The sequence below is a fragment of the Garra rufa genome, chromosome 18 (assembly GCF_049309525.1).
Source record: "Garra rufa chromosome 18, GarRuf1.0, whole genome shotgun sequence".
Lineage (NCBI taxonomy): Eukaryota > Metazoa > Chordata > Actinopteri > Cypriniformes > Cyprinidae > Garra > Garra rufa.
In genome coordinates, this window is record NC_133378.1 from 4,880,802 (window position 1) to 4,901,021 (window position 20,220).

The 20,220-nt window shown below is 33.7% G+C and overlaps 1 protein-coding gene across 1 annotated transcript in view; it reads right to left on the reverse strand.

The window, feature by feature from the left end:
• The window catches only part of tns2a (tensin 2a), a 48,574-nt gene extending 35,873 nt beyond the window's left edge, over positions 1-12,701 (reverse strand). The window contains exons 1-2 of the mRNA XM_073823630.1: positions 12,580-12,701; positions 11,027-11,064 (exon numbers count right to left, since the gene is read on the reverse strand). The gene's annotated coding sequence lies outside the window, so the exon portion shown is untranslated. The remainder of the gene's footprint in view (positions 1-11,026; positions 11,065-12,579) is intronic.
• Between the last annotated feature and the right edge of the window lie 7,519 nt (positions 12,702-20,220).

Genomic DNA, 20,220 nt, shown 5'->3' on the forward strand with positions numbered 1-20,220 from the left:
TATTTTTTTTACTTATAGCAAGCCTATGTTATTTTTTATGACAGTAAAGAACTATTTCCATTACTGCGATGCAAATGCAAACAATTACTGTAATGTGAAAATAATAATGATATATTAATCTTGACTGTAATAAAATCTCAAAATACTGAACAAAAATACTAAATAATAATAATAATAATTATCATTATTATTATTATTATTGTTGTTGTTATTGTTATTTTATTGTTATAAAATAATAATAAAAATAAAACATTATTATTACATTATTAGTATTATAAATTATTTTCCAGATATTTCATTTAGAATAACAATTAATTAATTGTATAATATTATTTACTATAATAATTTTATAAATCACATTTTTATTGTTATAAATTAACATCTAATAAAAATAAAACATTATTATTACATTATTGGTATTATAAATTATTTTCCAGATATTTTATTTACAAGAATAATAACATTATTACATTATAATAACAATTATTAACATTATTATTATTATTATTATTATTATTATATAAATTACTTTTTACTGTTAACAATTAATAATAAAAATAAAACATTATTATTAAATTATTGGTATTTTCAAGTATTTTCCAGATATTTACAATAACAATAACATTAATTGTATAATATTATAGATAATAATATAACAATATACAACATATAATAATAATAATAATAATAACAAATCATAACCATAATAATAATACTATTATTATTATTATATTTTTTATAAAGCACACTTTTATTGTTATATAATAATAATAAAATAATATTATTAAATTATTAGTATTATAAATTATTTTCCAGATATTTTTGTAATAATAGCATTAATTGTATAATAATATATATTATAATATTAACAATATATAAAATAACATTATTATTATTATTATTATTACAAATCATAATTTTATTGTTATAAACTGATACTAATAATGAAACAATAAGTATTATTATTATTTTATAAATTATTATTGTTGTTGTTATTTTATTGTTATAAATTAATGATAAAAATAAAACATTATTATGAATTTATTAGTATTATAAATTATTTCCAGATATTTATGAAATATTATTATTAAACATTAGCATAATACATTATTTTATGTCCAATAAAAATAACATTATTACATTATAATAACAATTAATAACAATATTATTATTATTATTATTATTATTATTATATTATATAAATGACACTTTTATTGTTATAAATTAATAATAAAAATAAAACAGTATCATTAAATTATTGGTATTAATAATTTAGTAATAATTAGTATCAATAAACTTATTTTCTAGATATTTTATATACAATAATAATAACATTAATTGTATAATAATAAAACATTATTACACTATTATAATTATAAATTGTTATTTACAACAATAATACCATTATCACATTATAATAACAATTAATAACATTATTATAATTATTATTATAATATAAATGCTCTTTTATTGTTATAAATAATAATAAAAATAAATAATTATTATTAAATTATTTGTATTATAACTTATTTTCCAGATATGCTATTTTATTTATTTATAATAATAACACTAATTGTGTCATAATATATATTATAATATTAACAATATATAAAATAATAAAAAAGAATAATACAATATCTGGAAAATAAAAAATAAAAATAAATTAATAACAACAAATACAGTAACTAATAATTATTTTATTTCATGACAGGGTTATTTATATACAATAATAAATAATAATAATAATATCTTACTATTAAAATATAATATAATATTATTATGCATATGTGAGTGATATGTAAACTCAATACTGACAGAAGGACAGGAATAACTGCATATATAGGAATAAATCAGGAATATTGGAGTAATTGCTCTTTTGTAGATTATCATATAGAAGCACCTATATAACTTCTACAAAATAAAAAGGTCATAAAATACATACTTGCACAAATAAAAAGTACAAAAGTATGTTGCAACCAAACCAGCTAATTAACTATTAGATTTTAGCATGAGACAGATGTCAAACCCGTCTCTACTCATTAATTCACTATGATTTAGTGTGTGCTAACATGATCTCAATCCTCGAGCAGCTGTGAGCATGTTAACATACACTCAGCTCTGAGCAGATCCCGCGGGAGACGCTGGGAATACACAGAGGTCTGCTTTCACACACAATGTGATTACATCTTTTTATTTGGATTGATTCCCTACATGGAGATCCATAACTGAGATATTCAGACAACATGTGTATACACTAATTAACTCTAATTAACTCACTATCTTTCTCCTTTAGTCTCTCTAACAGGAGGTTCAGTATTATATCACCCCTTCTATTGTCTTATTACCCAACTTAACAGGAATCACAAATCTCTAGAGAGAAGCAGCCAATCAAAGAGATAAAATATGAATAAACAGAAGTAAATACAGTCCCTGCAAATGGAAACAAATCTAAACAATTAACAGAACACAATCAGCAGACATCAGCAATGGAAAAATCCCACCTCGGCTAGCATTACTTCTTTAATTAGACAACGACATGCCACAGTTGTTCTGATCTCATGTGTTTATACAATCCTTTATGGACACTATAAATACTAAGATGTGGACATACTGGAGAATGTACATATGTTATAGACATCTTTCTTCACTTGAAAGATATGCATACGGATAGTTTCCATATGGCGCCAATTACACTGATGACAAAATGCTATGGGAAACTCATGCAGCTTGACTTTTTTTTGGATAGAATAAGAAACAATAAAATAATTTATTCTCTCAGAAATATTAAGAGTCAATGGCAATACGTTTATCTTTCTGTGTGCTATCTATTAAATCATTAAAATATACATTTAGACAAGCTTCTATTAATTAGGTAAACTATAGGCAGTGATAGATAGATAGACAGATAGATAGATATCCATTTGTCCATCCATTTGTCTGTCTTTCTGTCTATCTATTGATCTATCAAGACGTACAAGTGGATGGACAGATGGACAAATAGACAGATGGATAGACAGACAGATACCTGTAGATAGATAGACAGACAGACAGACAGACAGACAGACAGACAGACAGATAGACAGACAGACAGACAGACAGACAGACAGATGGACAGACAAATAGACAGACAGACAGGCAGGCAGGCAGACAGACGGACAGACGGATAGACAGAAAGACAGACAGACAGACAGACAGATGGACAGACAAATAGACAGACAGACAGGCAGGCAGGCAGACAGACGGACAGACGGATAGACAGAAAGACAGATGGACGGACGGACTGACTGATAGACAGACAGACAGATGGACAGACAAATAGACAGACAGACAGGCAGGCAGGCAGACAGACGGACAGACGGATAGACAGAAAGACAGATGGACGGACTGACTGATAGACAGACAGACAGATGGACAGACAAATAGACAGACAGACAGGCAGGCAGGCAGACAGACAGACAGACAGACAGACAGACAGACAGACAGACAGACAGACAGACAGACAGATGGACAGACAAATAGACAGACAGACAGGCAGGCAGGCAGACAGACAGACAGATGGATAGACAAATGAACAGACAGACAGATAGATAGATAGATAGATAGATAGATAGATAGATAGATAGATAGATAGATAGATAGATAGATAGATAGATAGATAGATAGATAGATAGATAGATAGGTAGATAGGCAGGCAGGCAGGCAGGCAGGCAGGCAGACAGACAGACAGACAGACAGACAGACAGACAGACAGATAGATAGATAGATAGATAGATAGATAGATAGATAGATAGATAGATAGATAGATAGATAGATAGATAGATAGATAGATAGATAGGTAGGTAGGTAGGTAGGTAGACAGGCAGGCAGGCAGACAGACAGACAGACAGACAGACAGACAGACAGACAGACAGATAGATAGATGGACAGACGGATAGACAGAAAGACGGATGGACGGACTGACTGATAGACAGACAGACAGATGGACAGACAAATGAACAGACAGACAGACAGACAGACAGACAGACAGACAGACAGATAGACAGACAGACGGATAGACAGAAAGACAGATGGACGGACTGACTGATAGACAGACAGACAGATGGACAGACAAATGAACAGATTAATAGATAGACAGACAGACAGACAGACATTAGTAGATCCATCCATCTGTCTATCTGTACATCTATCGATCCATCTGTCTGTCTGTCCGTCCGTCCGTCCATCCATCCATCCTTTCTGTCTATCTATCAGCCTGTCTGTCTGTCTATCCGTCCGTTCGTACATCCATCCATCTTTCTATCTATCTATCTATCTATCTATCTATCTATCTATCTATCTATCTATCTATCCATCTACACATCCATCTGTTTTTCTGTCTATCTATTAGTCTGTCTGTCTCTGTCTGTCTGACGGATGGACAGATGAACAGACGGACAGACAGACATGTGGATGGATAGAAGGACAAATAGACAGATGGATAGTCAGACAGATAGACAGACAGACAGACAGACAGACAGACAGACAGACAGACAGACAGACTGGTAATGCGGTGCAATTTTTTGACAAGTACAAAAACTTGCGACAAAAACTGAAAATGTATTTAATTTACACTGTGCACAATGTCAGCTTGATGTTTGCATAATGAATCATCAGCATGTATCATTATCTGTGTATCTGTTCAAACAACATCTGCCAACACATCAGCTGTAGCCTCACTTCAACCTTTGCTCTTCAGTTTGTTATTAGAGTCATGTTTCAGTTCTTCAATAACGAAAACTGATCTTCAAAATTACTGTCATAAGTCAAACAGAAGTCCCAAAAGTAGAGGACAGAAAAATCTCATGCTTTGCCTAAATGGCATGACACACGTCCAGCAGTTTATTCCTTTATGGTTTTGTACCCTTTTAGCTCTGTTTTTTTGGCACATACCTCTCCGTGTTACCCAACATTAGGAGTCGGATGTAATCCAGACCACTGAGTCAGAATGCCAACCTCTAAATGATGCAAAACGAAACTAGCACTGATTTGGACAAAGCTGAGACACACATAGTTAGAGTCACATATACACCCACTGCCCTGAGGGAAGCTTGGGAAACACATGGCATCGATGAGCTCATAAAGAGGGGCGATGAAATGAAAGATTTACTGGAAGAGCCCACCCATTCACTTCCCTAACTTATACCAGTTCATATCCCACTTCAGCCACCAGCACCATGGGAAACAGGATCCCCTTTGCCTTGAAAAGTGGCGGAAATGATTCTTCCTCCATCTGACGGTCTACTCTGCCATCTATTCCTCTCGTTTTTTCCCCTCTCTGGCCCCCTAAATCTTTTCCCCTCCGTCTCTTTTTCTCCACGGACTGAATTTTCCACTCTGGCACATAGATAAGATCCTACCGCTCACAGGATGCACGAAAAAAACAAAAATATTACAAAAGCTTCCAAGCTTTATAATGGCAGTGAATGGGTGCTGAGATTTTGAAGTCCAATAAACTGCATCCATCCATCACAAAAAGTGCTCCTCATGGCTCCAGGGGGTTAATAAAGGCCTTGCGATACACCTAGAGATTACGGTTTATAAAATTTACATATGCATATTTTCCTTACACAAACGCATCGCTTCGCTTCATAAGGCCTTTATTAACCCCCTGGAGTCACGTGGAGTACTTTTTATGACGGACGGATGCACTTTATTTTGCTTCAAAGTCTCAACAGCCATTCACTGCCATTATAAAGCTTGGAAGAGCAAGCACATTTTAATATAACTCTGATTGCATTCGTCTGTAAGAAAAAAGTCATATACACCTAGAATGGCTTCAGAATGAGTAAATCATGGGGTAATTTTTGCTTGTTAAAAAAATAATTTCAAACTTTTAGTCTAAAACATCATGACATCCTCCACAGTTGTCATCTTAACATAACTAAGCCAAGATTCAGTCTGTGTTTTCTCACACAGGGTCAACTTGACTCGGTGACAGCTATGCTTCATCTTAAATGCTAAAAGCAAGTTAAAGATGAGTCAATCGCTTGTTAGTGGGCTGGAGGTCATTCCTGTGGTTTAAGGTTGTAGACGAGGTTAGACAGCGGTACTGACTATAATTCCCTTTTATCTCTGTTGTCAGGAAATGCATTTTGGGAAAACTGAACTGGGGATTTTCCATGTAAGCGAGTAACAGTAAAAAAAAAAAAACATTAACAGACAAGTGAGGTCTGAGACTTTTGGTCACCGTCGCTGTAGGCTACACTAGAGGTAAACTATGTTTATTGGTTACAGACTAGACAGAGACAACTCATCTCTACTGTACGACTCGAGTGAATATTTCACCCAAACAATAATGGATATAAATAGAATATATCTTCAATCAGAGAGCAATGAGTCAGTTCAGATAAACACCATCTGCTGCCAGCTGTTGTCCTGGGGAGATAACTGGTTATGGGTGCATTTTTTTAATTTTCACATAAAACAGACCAATTTAAAAAAGATGTTTTTTTTTTTTATTATTTCTCTTATTTTATTTTATTTTACTGATAGATTCATATGTGGCCTGGCACCACAAAACCAGTCATAAGGGTAAATTCCTTTAAATATTATACAAAGCTGTATAAATAAGCTTTCCATTGGTGTTTGGTTTGTTAGGATAGGACAATATTTGGCCAAGATACAACTATTTAAAAATCTGATATAAAAAAAATAATGAGAAAACTGCCTTTAAAGTTGTTAAAAATGAAGTTAGCAATGCATATGACTGATCAAAAATTAAGCTTTGATATATTTACGGTAGAAAATTTACAAAATATTTTCATGAAACATGATCTTTACTTAATATCCTAATACTTTTTGGAATAAAAGAAAAATTGATCATTTTGACCCATACAATGTATTGTTGGCTATTGCTACAAATATACCCGCGCTACTTAAGGCTGGTTTTGTGGTCCAGGGTCACAATATATGGATCAGTCTTCATCTTTGTGATGCTTAATTTCTCACAAATATATTGACTTGATGTGATGTTGTTCCTAATGTGAGGAATATTCCACAGAAGTGTCATCTCATGGAGTTCTGAACCAAAAAAAAGCATATAAGGCCCAATAGATAAACACATGATGGTATATTTTCTATGTAAGAGTTGTTAAAAGATGCTTGAGCCATGACAGAGGTACTTAGGAAATATTCATGACAAAACAAAAATGACAAAATCAAGAAGCGACTCGTTTGATGGATGACGACCCTGACCAAAAATGTTACCCAAGCAACAAACTATAACACTGTTTATTGAGAAACTGCCATTAACAGGTAAAACATGACCAGACCTCACATCTCAAACTGTCATCACACTGTTCTTCATAAGGACTCTATACGACTTTAATTACTCCCCAATGTCTCCTGAAGTTAACTAGCCATTCGTGTCTGAAAGTGCTTCCTCTATGAAGTATTTGGCTCTATTCCTATTCTCTATGGTCCACATATCTGTATTTCTGTAAGAGAACTGCTAGCTTTCAGCATATGGACATTCCTGTTCAATTCACAGATGAAGCCATCTAAGAGCAGAGCGCAGCTCCAAATCTGTGTAAAATCCCATAAGGCCAGCACTATGAGAAGGTGAATGAAAAACCATTCACATCTAATAATGTGGCAGAGCCTAGGGAGGGAACGACAGCTTAAGAGAGCAACATGAAACAGCTGAATGGTGTTTGAGTGGATTTTCTACATTTAAGAGCAGAGGAGAAGGGCTTACATTGATTTCTGCTGCGCTGAATAAAACATCTGCAGGCTATACTGTTAAATGAAGTACTTTAAGGTCAAATAATCATTTTAAAAGTGAGATTTGTGTTGCAGGAAGGCTCAGTGTTGGTTTTTTTCGTGATAGCGCTTTGCTAGAGTTTGCTGGACCCTCCGTGACTTGGAACAATGCCATGGCATTCTGACCTAAGAGGGCTTAAGTGTTTTTGAAATTTGTCTTTGTTCTGTCTTGTGAGGTGCTAAGAGTGGGAGGGCTGGTCGACGCTCCAGAGAGCCGATAAGGTTTTCAGTTTTTTTAAAAGGGCATGCTCTCTAGAGAGAGTGGCCACTCCCTGCTAGGGCAAAGCTGATGGCTATCACAGCCAACATCGAGGGCCCTGAAGGGTCATGACTGGTACATGAACTTGTCACCAAACATGTAAACCAGGCCAGGACATGCTAAGCTTCCTATAACTATACTGTACCCATGCTGCTCTTGTGCTCTCTCACTAAACTATTTATCTCTTAGATGTCTGGAAAAAAAGAGTGTTTATGCATGAATCATGATAAATGATGAGCTAACCATTGATCAATCCTTAGATTAAGCAGTCGGACAAACACATCATCAGATGTGATGCAGAATTACATCTGAGCCAGAACTGTAAAAGCCTGGATTCAAACCTACAACCTTTCAGTTACCAGCCCAAAATTATAACTATTGTACTGCTCAGAATTATAACTATCGTACTGTGACTTAACAATTGAAACTATGAAAAATAAAAGTAATCAAAGTGATATCCTGTTTTGGGATTCAAACCCTCAACCTTTCAGTTACCAGCCCAAAATTATTAATATCGCACTGCTCAGAATTATAAATATCGCACTGTGACTTAACAGGGCTCGCAAAATCGCTAGCCCGACGTCCCGGGCTATTGTATTTTCCAGTCGGGCTACCAAAATGTTTCACACGGATGTCTTTATATGAATGTATCTGAAGTGAACCGACTGTCCTCAGAAACGTGTCGTTCGCATTTTCATTTCATGCCTGATAAAACAACGTTAATGCTGCTTTGTGTGCAGCCGTTAGTAGGGAAACCGTAGTATTTCAGCGCTACTAAAGCGCCCCCTTGTGACAGAGAATGAATATTTCCACATTTTTTTCAGCTGTTTATGGTCAAATGATTGCAATTATCGACCTATGTTTTTATGCAGCAAACACGTAGAGTTGTAAATGTGAAGGAAGTTAATGTGCCTTCTAAAATACTAAACAATTAAGACAGTAATATTTATGTTTTAAATAAATATAATAAATGATATACTCGATTTATAAATTGCCTTAAATTGATATTTAAAAATTCTGCAGATACACCAAATAGTGGAATAAAATTCCTTCCTTGATATCTGTTTATATTTGTGTATTGAAAACATTTTTTATTAAGTTTAGACTCCTCTCTGATTTTCTATATTTAAAAAAAAAGAAGTCTTTTTTTATTTGGGCTAGTTAAATTCATTTTCGGGCTACCAAAATCTGAAGAGTACCTGCCCGAAGGGCTACAAGAGATTTTGAAATTTTGCAAGCCCTGCTTAACAATTGAAATTATGAAAAATAAAAGTAATCAAAGTGATAGCCTGTTTCGGGATTCAAACCTACAACCTTTTCAGTTACCATCCTAAAATTATTACTATTGCACTGCACAGAATTATAACTATTGCACTGTGACTTAACAGCTGAAATCATGAAAAACAAAAGTAATCAAAGTGATAGCCTGTTTTGGGATTCAAACCTACAACCTTTCAGTTACCAGCCCAAAATGATAACTATTGCACTGCACAGAATTAAAACTATTGCACTGTGACTAAACAGCTGAAATCATGAAAAACAAAAGTAATCAAAGTGATAGCCTGTTTTGGGATTCAAACCTACAACCTTTCAGTTACCAGCCCAAAATTATACCTATTGCACTGCACAGAATTAAAACTATTGCACTGTGACTAAACAGCTGAAATCATGAAAAATAAAAGTAATCAAAGTGATAGCCTGTTTTGGGATTCAAACCTACAACCTTTCAGTTACCAGCCCAAAATGATAACTATTGCACTGCACAGAATTAAAACTATTGCACTGTGACTAAACAGCTGAAATCATGAAAAATAAAAGTAATCAAAGTAATAGCCTGTTTTGGGATTCAAACCTACATCCTTTCAGTTACCAGCCCAAATGTATAACTTATTGCGCTGCACAGAATTATAACCATTGCACTGTGACTTAACAGCTAAAATTATGAAAAATAAAAGTAATCAAAGTGATAGCCTGTTTTGGGATTCAAACCTACAACCTTTCAGTTACCAGCCCAAAATGATAACTGAAATTGTGCATTTCAGACATGACTTAGAACTAACACTCATAAAGAACCAAATGGGAGTAAAACAACTTCTAACAACTTTTATCCCTTATAAAATACAATAGCAATAGCATGAATTTGAGTCAACTAATGACCTGTGATTTTTGGCATTTGCAAGGAAAAAACATGAATAATCAGCTTTTAAAGCTACAAAAAAAAAAAACATATAATTTTAACTTTTTAAGATTAAGAGTAAATATTTATGGCAAGCCAGTTTTCTCAAAAAGTGACTTCTGTCTGGTAAATTGTAGATTCTAAAACCCTGGTTTCACATAGTCACTGAAATGCATTTATTGCACATAATCATTTAACCTAGTCATTATGGGAACTCATGCCTGAAAATTATCCTATTTAGCCAGCGAGCTCAACTTGAAGCATGATACAGCTCTAGACAAACTGCCAGCTCTCTGTGTCGTAAAGAGCGTTTCAGTGGGTTGGCGATTTGCTGATTGAATAACCATGTGGCATGTTAAACCACTCACTGTTTCTTTGCACATTGACCAAACTTTTGCCAGTGCCAAGAAGTGACGAATAAGGTTATATAAAGCTTGGTATCACAGAAGTTACTCTATACAAGGTCAGCAACTGTGAATAAAGGAAACAGCTTGGGACTCTAGATCCCAGGGTGCTCCTCTGGAGCTGTGCCTGATATGGGTGTGCCAACGCTGGCATCCACTGGCCTTATCAATGAGTCTTTCACTACGGCCGAGTGGTGCTGGGGTGCGACTGCCAACACTACCTCCCCAACACAGGGAGGCCTTCAGTGCAGGAAACACAAGAGAGAGAGCTTGCCTTTAAATACATAAACTCCCATTTTATACACCCATGTTAATCTGAAGAGGGAGTGAAAGAGACATTGATAAATATATTATGACCTGATGAGAAATGAGAAAAAATGTTCTTACCTTGGCTTCGCATTTCTTATGAGTGGCTGTTTTGCAGACTGTGGGCGGTAAAGAAAGGGAAATGTGTTGGTTAGGTAGGAATACTTAATAAGTCTGATATAGTTTCATCAGGTATTACTGGCATACAGGGAATCTCAGGGAACCCCCTAGTTCTAAATCCTTTTTCTTAAGATTATTAAAAATTATAATAAAAGTTTAGAAAAAAAAATCACAATTCAGTTAATTGAACAGTGTTGTTTTAGTATTATTTATATTTATATTATATTATTATAGTATTTATTAATATTTTGAATTAGTTTTTATTTTTATATTTTCAGTTTTTATTTTATTTATGTCATGTTTTTTTTTTAATTATTAGTTTTTTATTTTAATATTTCTATATAGATTAAATTTTTTTATTTCAGTTTTGTCTTAAGTAATTGTAATACTACATACAACATAAACTTATTTATTACATTTTTATTACATTATTAGAAGTTTTTCAGCTTTATTTCCATTACTGAAAACGATTTTTAATAGTTTAATAGTTACCGATAACATCATTGGCATGGAAAGATATTACAAAACAATGGGATTCAGTGTGAAAAATTAAATAATAATAACAATAAATTGCTCATTTCTCTTCAGCTAAAATAACATGTATTTATTTAAAAAAAAAATATATATAATTTCTTATAGTAATTTCCTATAATTATTAAAAATAAAAATAGTTTAGAAAAACATTATTTAAAAATAACACATTTTAAACTATTTTTTTTATTAAATTAATTTTAAATTAGCTAATTTTTCTTTAGTATTATATTTTAAAGATACCTTGTATTAAGTGTAAATATTTTTCAGACGATATTTTTTGTCATTTTTCTTTAGTACAGAAAATGCCAGTTATTTAATTTAACAATATGCTTTAAAAGCTACAATATGTATTTATTTAATTTGCTAGCTAAATTAAGATGTACTTGTTTACATTTCCTGTCCTGTCCATGTTTTTATTTTTTTTTATTTTAATATTTTTATATAGATTTGTTTTTACTTCAGTTTTACCTTACTTCAACATAAACTTACTTATTTATATATAATTTTTATTTTCATTCCACTGATTTATTAGAGCTTTTTCAGATTTATTTTCATTACTGAAAACTATTTTTAATAGGTTAAAATGTAACAATAACATCACTGGCATGGAACGATAATACAAAACTTTTTTAGGGCTGTTAACTGAAAAACTGAAATGAGATTCATTGTGAAAAAAAATAACATAATAAATGGTACATTAAATTTGTTAATTTATTATACTTTAAATATACATTGTATTAAGTATAAACATTGTCCAGATAATATTTTTCTTTAGTAGTACAGTAGTATTAAAGCAATAATTTAACAACCAACATGTTTTGTGTATAGTAACATACTTCTTCTTGGTATAAATTGAGACAAAAATACAAATATTTATACACGAAAATGTCATAATAAGAACATAGTATTCGGCTGTCTTTGGTGTCAACATGTAAAAAAAAAAACTCAGATAAAGGCTAAAATAGTCAGATGTCACTCACCTCGACAAAAAGAGCCCAAATTCTCCACACTCTGCCTGCACACCCCACACTGACGCTTCTTTTTGAAGGTCTTTTCTTTAAAGACGTGGGGCTCGCCCTTCCCCGCCTGGAAAACACAAACAAACAACATTTCAAAAAGGGTTTTGTGTTTGACGCTTAACTCAGACTTCAGTCTCAGTCGCTGTCTGTAATCCTGACATTTTGTTATTTGTTCACTTTTTCTCCAAATACATCTTCTCTTGCATTCTGCTTTTCTGCCCGATTCCCTTCACTGACCTGAAATCTCCTCTGGATGACAGGCCTCTGGGTCTCTTCCCATGTACAGCAGCTCATTTTTCAATGCTGAGAACAAAAACAAAAACCCGACAAAACCTTTTATCTGAAAGTGGCACATCTTGCGGTGAGAAACTTGATGAGGACGCTTTAGTTCACACAAACAACTCTACATAACAAGCCCACTGTGAAGCGTTTGACTACGAAATACCTGCCAGCCATATCCTCCTCAAATACTAATTTGTATGTTATCACTTCTGATGAGGCTCAAGACTAACAGACAGCACAAACTCATTATGCATGTTTGTACACTGGGTTTGGTTTTAACTGTGTATGACGTCCCACAGCAGAGAAGCATAATGCAGCTTTGTGTTTGGACGTGCGTTTTTCCATTTGGCAGAGAGGTAGTGGGGTTTAGCACTCTTTTCCACACTCTCTTTCTCTCTCTCTGGACCCTGTTTGGACAGCTGGTGAGAAATGCAGTGTGTGCCCATTCAGTGCCATAGCCACAGCTTCAATAAGCTGGCACTATCACATACAGCCACTGGAGTCCCTCACTCCACAGTCATTGTCTTCAGGTACAATGGGCATCTCCAGCTATCACCAATGAATATCCTCCCACACAACACAATACTTCTGAAGGCAAAAAGTCATTTAAATGTTAAAGTACTTTTTCAATTTTAGTTCAATGTATAACGCAGTTAGAAGTAGTAACTACTAATTAAAACTGCCTCTGGATGATTAAACAAACAAAACAGGTGAACTCTAGGCAAGAAAACACCTATAACACCCTCCCACTTACATAGCAACATTTTAGCAACCACCCCAATCACACTGCCACCCACATAGCAACATCCTAGCAACCACTCTAAACACCCTGTGACCCACATAGCAACACCCTAGCAACCACTCTAATCACATGGCCACCTAAATAGCAACACCCTAGCAACCACACAGAACGCTCCACTACCCACATAATAACCCTAAAACCACCCAAAATATCAAAACCACATAACAACCTAACAACAATCCAGAACATCCTAACAACCACCTAGCAACCACCCAAAATACTCCACTACCCACATAATAACCCTAGCACATCATAAACACTTAGCAATACCCTACCGATCATCCAGAATACTCCGCACATAATGACCCTAAAAAGCACTTATGAACATCAAAACCGCATAACAACACCCTAACAACCATCCAGAACATCCTAACAACCACATAGCAATACCCTACCGATCATCCAGAATACTTCACTACCCACATAATGACCCTAGAAACCACCCAAAACATCATAACCACATATTAACACTCTAGCAACCATCCAGAGCATCCTGACAACTACACAGTAACACCCTAGCAACCACCCATAATACTCCACAACTCATAAAACTAACAACCACCCAGTACATCACAACACATAGTTACACCCCAGAAACCACTCAGAACATCATAGCATATAGTAAATACCTAGCAGCTACCCAGAATACTCCACTACTCATATATTAACATTAACAACCACCCTGAACATCATAACCACATAGAAACATCCTGGCAACCACCCAGAACCTCATAACACATAGTAACACCCTAGCAACCACCCAGAACATCATAATCACATAGCAACACCCTAGAAACCACTCTGAATACTCCTCTACTCATATAATAACACTAACAACCACCCAGAACATTATAACCACATAGCAACACCCCAGCAACCACCCAGAATATTATAACACATAGTAACACCATAACAACCACCCAGAACATCGTAACACATAGTTACACCTTAGCAACCACCCAGGATAATCCACTATTTTATAAAATGACTAACAACCACCCAGAACATCATAACACATGGCAACACCCTAGCAACCACCCAGAATACTCCACTACTCATATAATAACACTAGCAACCACCCAGAACATCATAACACATAGTAACACCTTAGCAACCACCCAGAACATCATAATCACATAGCAACACCCTAGCAACCACCCAGGATAATCCATTATTCATATAATAAGGCTAACCACCACCCAGAACATCATAACACATAGCAACACCCTAGCAACCACCCAGAAAATCATAACCACATAGTAACACACTAGAAAACACCCAGAACATCATAACACATAGAAACAACCTAGCAACAACCCAGAATACTCCACTACTCATATAACACTAGCAACCACCCAGAACATCATAACACATAGTAACACCCTAGCAACAACCCAGAATACTCCACTACTCGTATAACACTAGCAACCACCCAGAACATCATAACACATAGTAACACCCTAGCAACAACCCAGAATACTCCACTACTCATATAACACTAACAACCACCCAGAACATCATGACGCATAGTAACACCCTAGCAACCACCCTGAACACCATAACCACATAGCAACACCTTAGCAACCACCCATTTTTGGACCTATATAGTTTATAATAATGACCCTGTTTGACGTTTTTTCAGTTTTATAATGAATAATAGGTTAAAAGGCAGCTTTGAAACATCACATGCTGTCCAGTGTAAAATCTGGTACCTGAAGCAAAAGCAAGTGAGAAGTGGAATTTGTTAGTGGTGTCACTGAAGCCTGTCCTCTCCACTGTGACTGTACTGTGACACAAGACGTCTTTTCAATGTGACTTAAATTGTTAAGAAACCTTAATAGCTGACTATAGTTGCTTAATCAGAGCAAGTCTTTCATTCACTATGAGCAAACACCAGGATCAGCTGCTTCAGACGTTAGCAATGCCCACCAAAAAAGTGCCCCATGACAAATGTTACGTGTTAGGCATTAAAGTGTCCTATTTAAACATCCACGGTTACCAAGAAAGCCCTCTCCCTCTTTCCGGATTCATCAAAACAGATCATCTCGTGTTTTCCCTCTCAGAGATCTCAGCCAGATCACGTTGATTTGCTTGGCTGCTCCAGGAGTTCAGCCTGCCCACCCAAACGAAAATCATCAGCTGCTTTTCCCTTTCTCTTTTACAGCTCATTAAAGCTTGGATTTCCTCTCTTTCTTCTAATTTAGGCTTCTAGTTTTTCCCATGTTCACTCCATTCAGTTTCCTTAACTTTAGCCAAGGGTCAATGACGTATAAAAGTGTCCACGATAAAGAAAATAAAAACACGTTCTAAGCTCCCAGATGTACTCTGTATGCTGGTTTCATATTATGAAAAACTTTCACAGTATATCATTTTCAAGAAAAGTTACAATTTAATGGCTATTTTGGTGATATTGAAATTACAAATTTAAAGGCACATTATATTAATAAAATATTAATAAATCAGCAGTTTGGTGAACTGATTGTGAGATTTTAGATATATACTGCCATTCAAAATATTTCTAATATTTTTTTAAAGAAGTCTTTTCTGCTCATCAAGGCTGCGTTTATTTGATTAAAAATACAGAAAAAAATGTAATATTGTGTAATATTATTGCAATTTATAATAGTGTTTTTCTATTTTAATATACTTTAAAATATAATTTATTTCTGTGATGCAAAGCTAAATTTTTATAAGCCATTACTACAGTCTTCAGTGTCACATGATTCTTCAGAAATCATTCTAATTTGCTGATTTATTATCAATGTTGAAAACAGTTGTGCTGCTTAATATTTTTTGCAACCTGTGATAATTTTTCAGGATTCTTTGATGAATAAAAAGTACAGCATTTAAATACATTTCAAAATAGAAGTCTCTAACAATATAAGTCTTTACTATTACTTTTAATCAATTTAACACATCCTTGCTGAAAAAACTATTCATTTTAAACTGTAAACGGTAGTGTATATTGTTAAAAAAGATTTATATTTTAAATAAATGCTGTTTTTAACTTTTTATTCATCAAATAATATATATATATATATATATATATATATATATATATATATAGCACAACAGTTTCCAACATTAATAATAAACCAGTATATTAGAATGATTTCTGAAGGATCATGTGATACTAAAGACTGAAGTAATGATGCTGAAAATTCAGCTTTGCATCACAGGAATAAATTCTATTTCAAAGTATATTAATATAGAAAACCACTATTTCAATTTGCAATAATATTTCACAATATTACATTTTTTTCTGTTTTTTTAATCAAATAAACAGCCTTTATGCAATAAAAAAAAACATTAAAAATCGTACTGATCCCAAACTTTTGAACAGCAGTATAATACTGTAATAATATGTTAATAAGTAATAAAAATCTAAAACAATTAGGGCTGTCAAAAGTTTTTAGCTACATATTCTGGTAAATAAAAAAATCGATTTTTGCTAAAAAAAAATAAAATGAAATAAAATTTCAGATAATAAAAAGACAAAACATAATTCTGGCAGATAAAAAAAACATGCAAAAGTTGCTTTGGAAGTCATTGATCTACAGTATTTTGTTTAATTAATTGTACTACAGTTATAGTAAGTTAAATCGAAAGCTCTAAAAAACATGAAGGTCCTTCAACTCTCATAAATACACTTTAAAAGCTTAAAAGGAAATCGTTAATGCCACCTGACAGAACCAAAATGTACTTGTTCTCTAATCCTGGCCTACAGGTAGGTGTTTATGCAATTTAGCCCTATTAAGCATAAAAGTGACCTTTCCATGCGCCCTAATTAGGTGAGGACAGAAGGTGCGTTATAAAGCTTACCTTTCTACTGCTAACGTCCACGAGGGTCAAAGACCCCGCTGTGAAAAATCATCAGCGCTCCATTACCTACACTAAGTAACCCCACCCCCTTTAACCGAGTGTGCAAAATCACGTCTCGCAGGTCCGGCGCTCTGTGAGGTGTGACTGCAACACCCGTCAACAGACTAACCTACTGTCCGGCCGACAGTGTGCCAAGAGCGGGTAGTCCGGGTAGGGACGGCCCCCAGGGCAAGGAGCAGAGACAAGGAGGGACTGTTCACTTAATTTTAGCCATCCAGAACAGCATGCCAAAGCTCTCCAGCAAAAAGGACAGCCTTTGAGAGAGAGAAAACCCTCCCCTTTAAACTCAAATGAAAGAACAGAAGAGGAATTGAACAGACAATCTGGATATAAACAGACGTGGAAATGACAGAAAGCAACAGGCAAGTCCGTATTTTGCCCAAACGCACACCCACATATTAATTTTCCCATGATTCTTCACCTCTGCACTCTCTTTTCTTCCATAAATAGCTCCTGCTTCAACAGATCCTCATATTGTGTGCTATATCCTGCAATGAACCGAACTTTGTGTTCCAGCTCGTCTCAGTACATGCCAGCTATGAATGGAAGTCCAACACGAACATAAACACCAATTGACATTTAGGGGGTCAATGGGATCTAGGAGTGTCCATGAAAATAAAAAGAAGAAATTATTTTAGAACACATGTGCCAAGTTGGTAGAAATGTACTCTTTGTATTCATGTATTTTTGTATTCAACATTTATAACATTTTCAAATAAAGTTTCAATTAAATTTAATTATATATTCTTCTTCGTATTATTTTAGTATCATAAAGATATTATTATAGTTTTTATGAATATTTTAAATCAGATTTTATTTTTATACTTTTTATTTTATTTTTTGTTTTAGTTATTTTGTTTTGTGTGTTTGTCATTTTTAGTCATTTTTAATATATGCATATAGTTTGTATTCATTTTTATTTCAGTTTAAGTTATTTTAGTACATCAAATTTAACTAAATTAACAATAAAATGTTTTTATATTTTATTTTAATTTCAAGAAATACATTTTTTTCTTATTGGTTTAGTTTTAGTTAACTGTAAGACTGCTTCTTCCTTAAATCTTCAAAACATCTCAAATATATTTTTAAGTAAAACGTTTTTTTTTTTATATATATATAAATATAGTATTGTTATATTTTAGGTTATATAGTCACACCACAAGACATTTTGCACAGGGGTCCTCTTTTTTTATTATTATTATTTTATTTAGTTTTATTTTATTATTTTATCCAAGAACTTAATTCTTTAAGGAGACTTTTTATTCAATACATCATTATTTAATTTCTTTCTAAATTATTTTATGATATAATTTTTAACCTTCCAAAAGAATTAAATGTTTTATTAAAAATACAGAACATATGCTAATCATATAACATGGTTTTCAATATATTTAATTAGGGATGCACCGAAATGAAATTCTTGGCCGAAGCCGAAGCCGAAGCCGAATAATAATGAAATACTTGGCCCGAAGGCCGAAGGCCGAATACCGAACGCGGTGTTTCGCATTTTTTCCCATTTATTTTGCCAATTTTTTCACCATTCCAATTATTAAATAGTAAAAATTTGCTTTTTACTATTTTGTGTTGCTTTTTAGAGAAATAAATCAAATAACAAAAATACAATTTCAAAATATTTATTTAACACTGAATTTTTTTTTAACATTCCAGCAGATATTATACAAACAAAGCACAATATAACATAAAATAAATAAATTAGTAAAATAAAAAAATATTTTTATTTGGCCATCTTTGAAGCCCCCTTTCTTGAATAGCCTATGTTAGGCCTATAACTGACTGCTGAAAGAATGTAACTCTGTATGTTTACAACAACAAATGTGCATTGAATAGTGCAAAAAATGTGGATGAACCCTCAACAAATTAATAACTGTCCTAGACATAAGCCTACTTCTTCAAGAAAAGTGTCAGGTTTCTTTCAGGTTTCAGAACGGTTCTTTTGGCTCTTTTTAAATGTTTAGTCAGTTTTAAGAAGCCAGCTTGGGGGCATCTCAGTTTATCCTGGAAATAATCACTGGGAGGAATGATGAGGTGAGATTTGTAGTCAAATAATTCAAACTCAGATATCACACACCAATATCTGAGTTTGAATTATTCTGAAATATTGATTATTACCTCATTTGTTATGTGTGGACTATATTCCATGGGGTTGCACAACATCCATCTGCTTAGACAGTGACATCAATATTTTGGATTTACCTTTAGTACAAAGTGTGTGTGTGTGTGTGTAAAGCTACGTTGACTTATTCATACAATACCTACTCACAAATAAACATCAAAAACAAAGTGTGCTGCAATGAATGTCTGTGCAAAACAGCTTTTAGAGGAACATTTCTATACAAGAACAGTATCACAAAAGAACATTTTGATAGATAACAAAAAATATTTAAAGTTTTAGACATATACTGTAGACAGAACTAGAATAAATAAAATGGAAATGTCTACATACAGTCCACTATTACTACTATAACTACTCTAAACTTTGCAAATAAGAGATCAGCCCCTGCGCTGGGTGCGCCCCTCCCCCTGTAACTGTTCTGTCTCGCAGAGGAGCTAATTTGTGTGCATCTTTATGAAACACGCGTAGGAAAAAAAGAACGACAGAAAGAACGCCCCCCCCC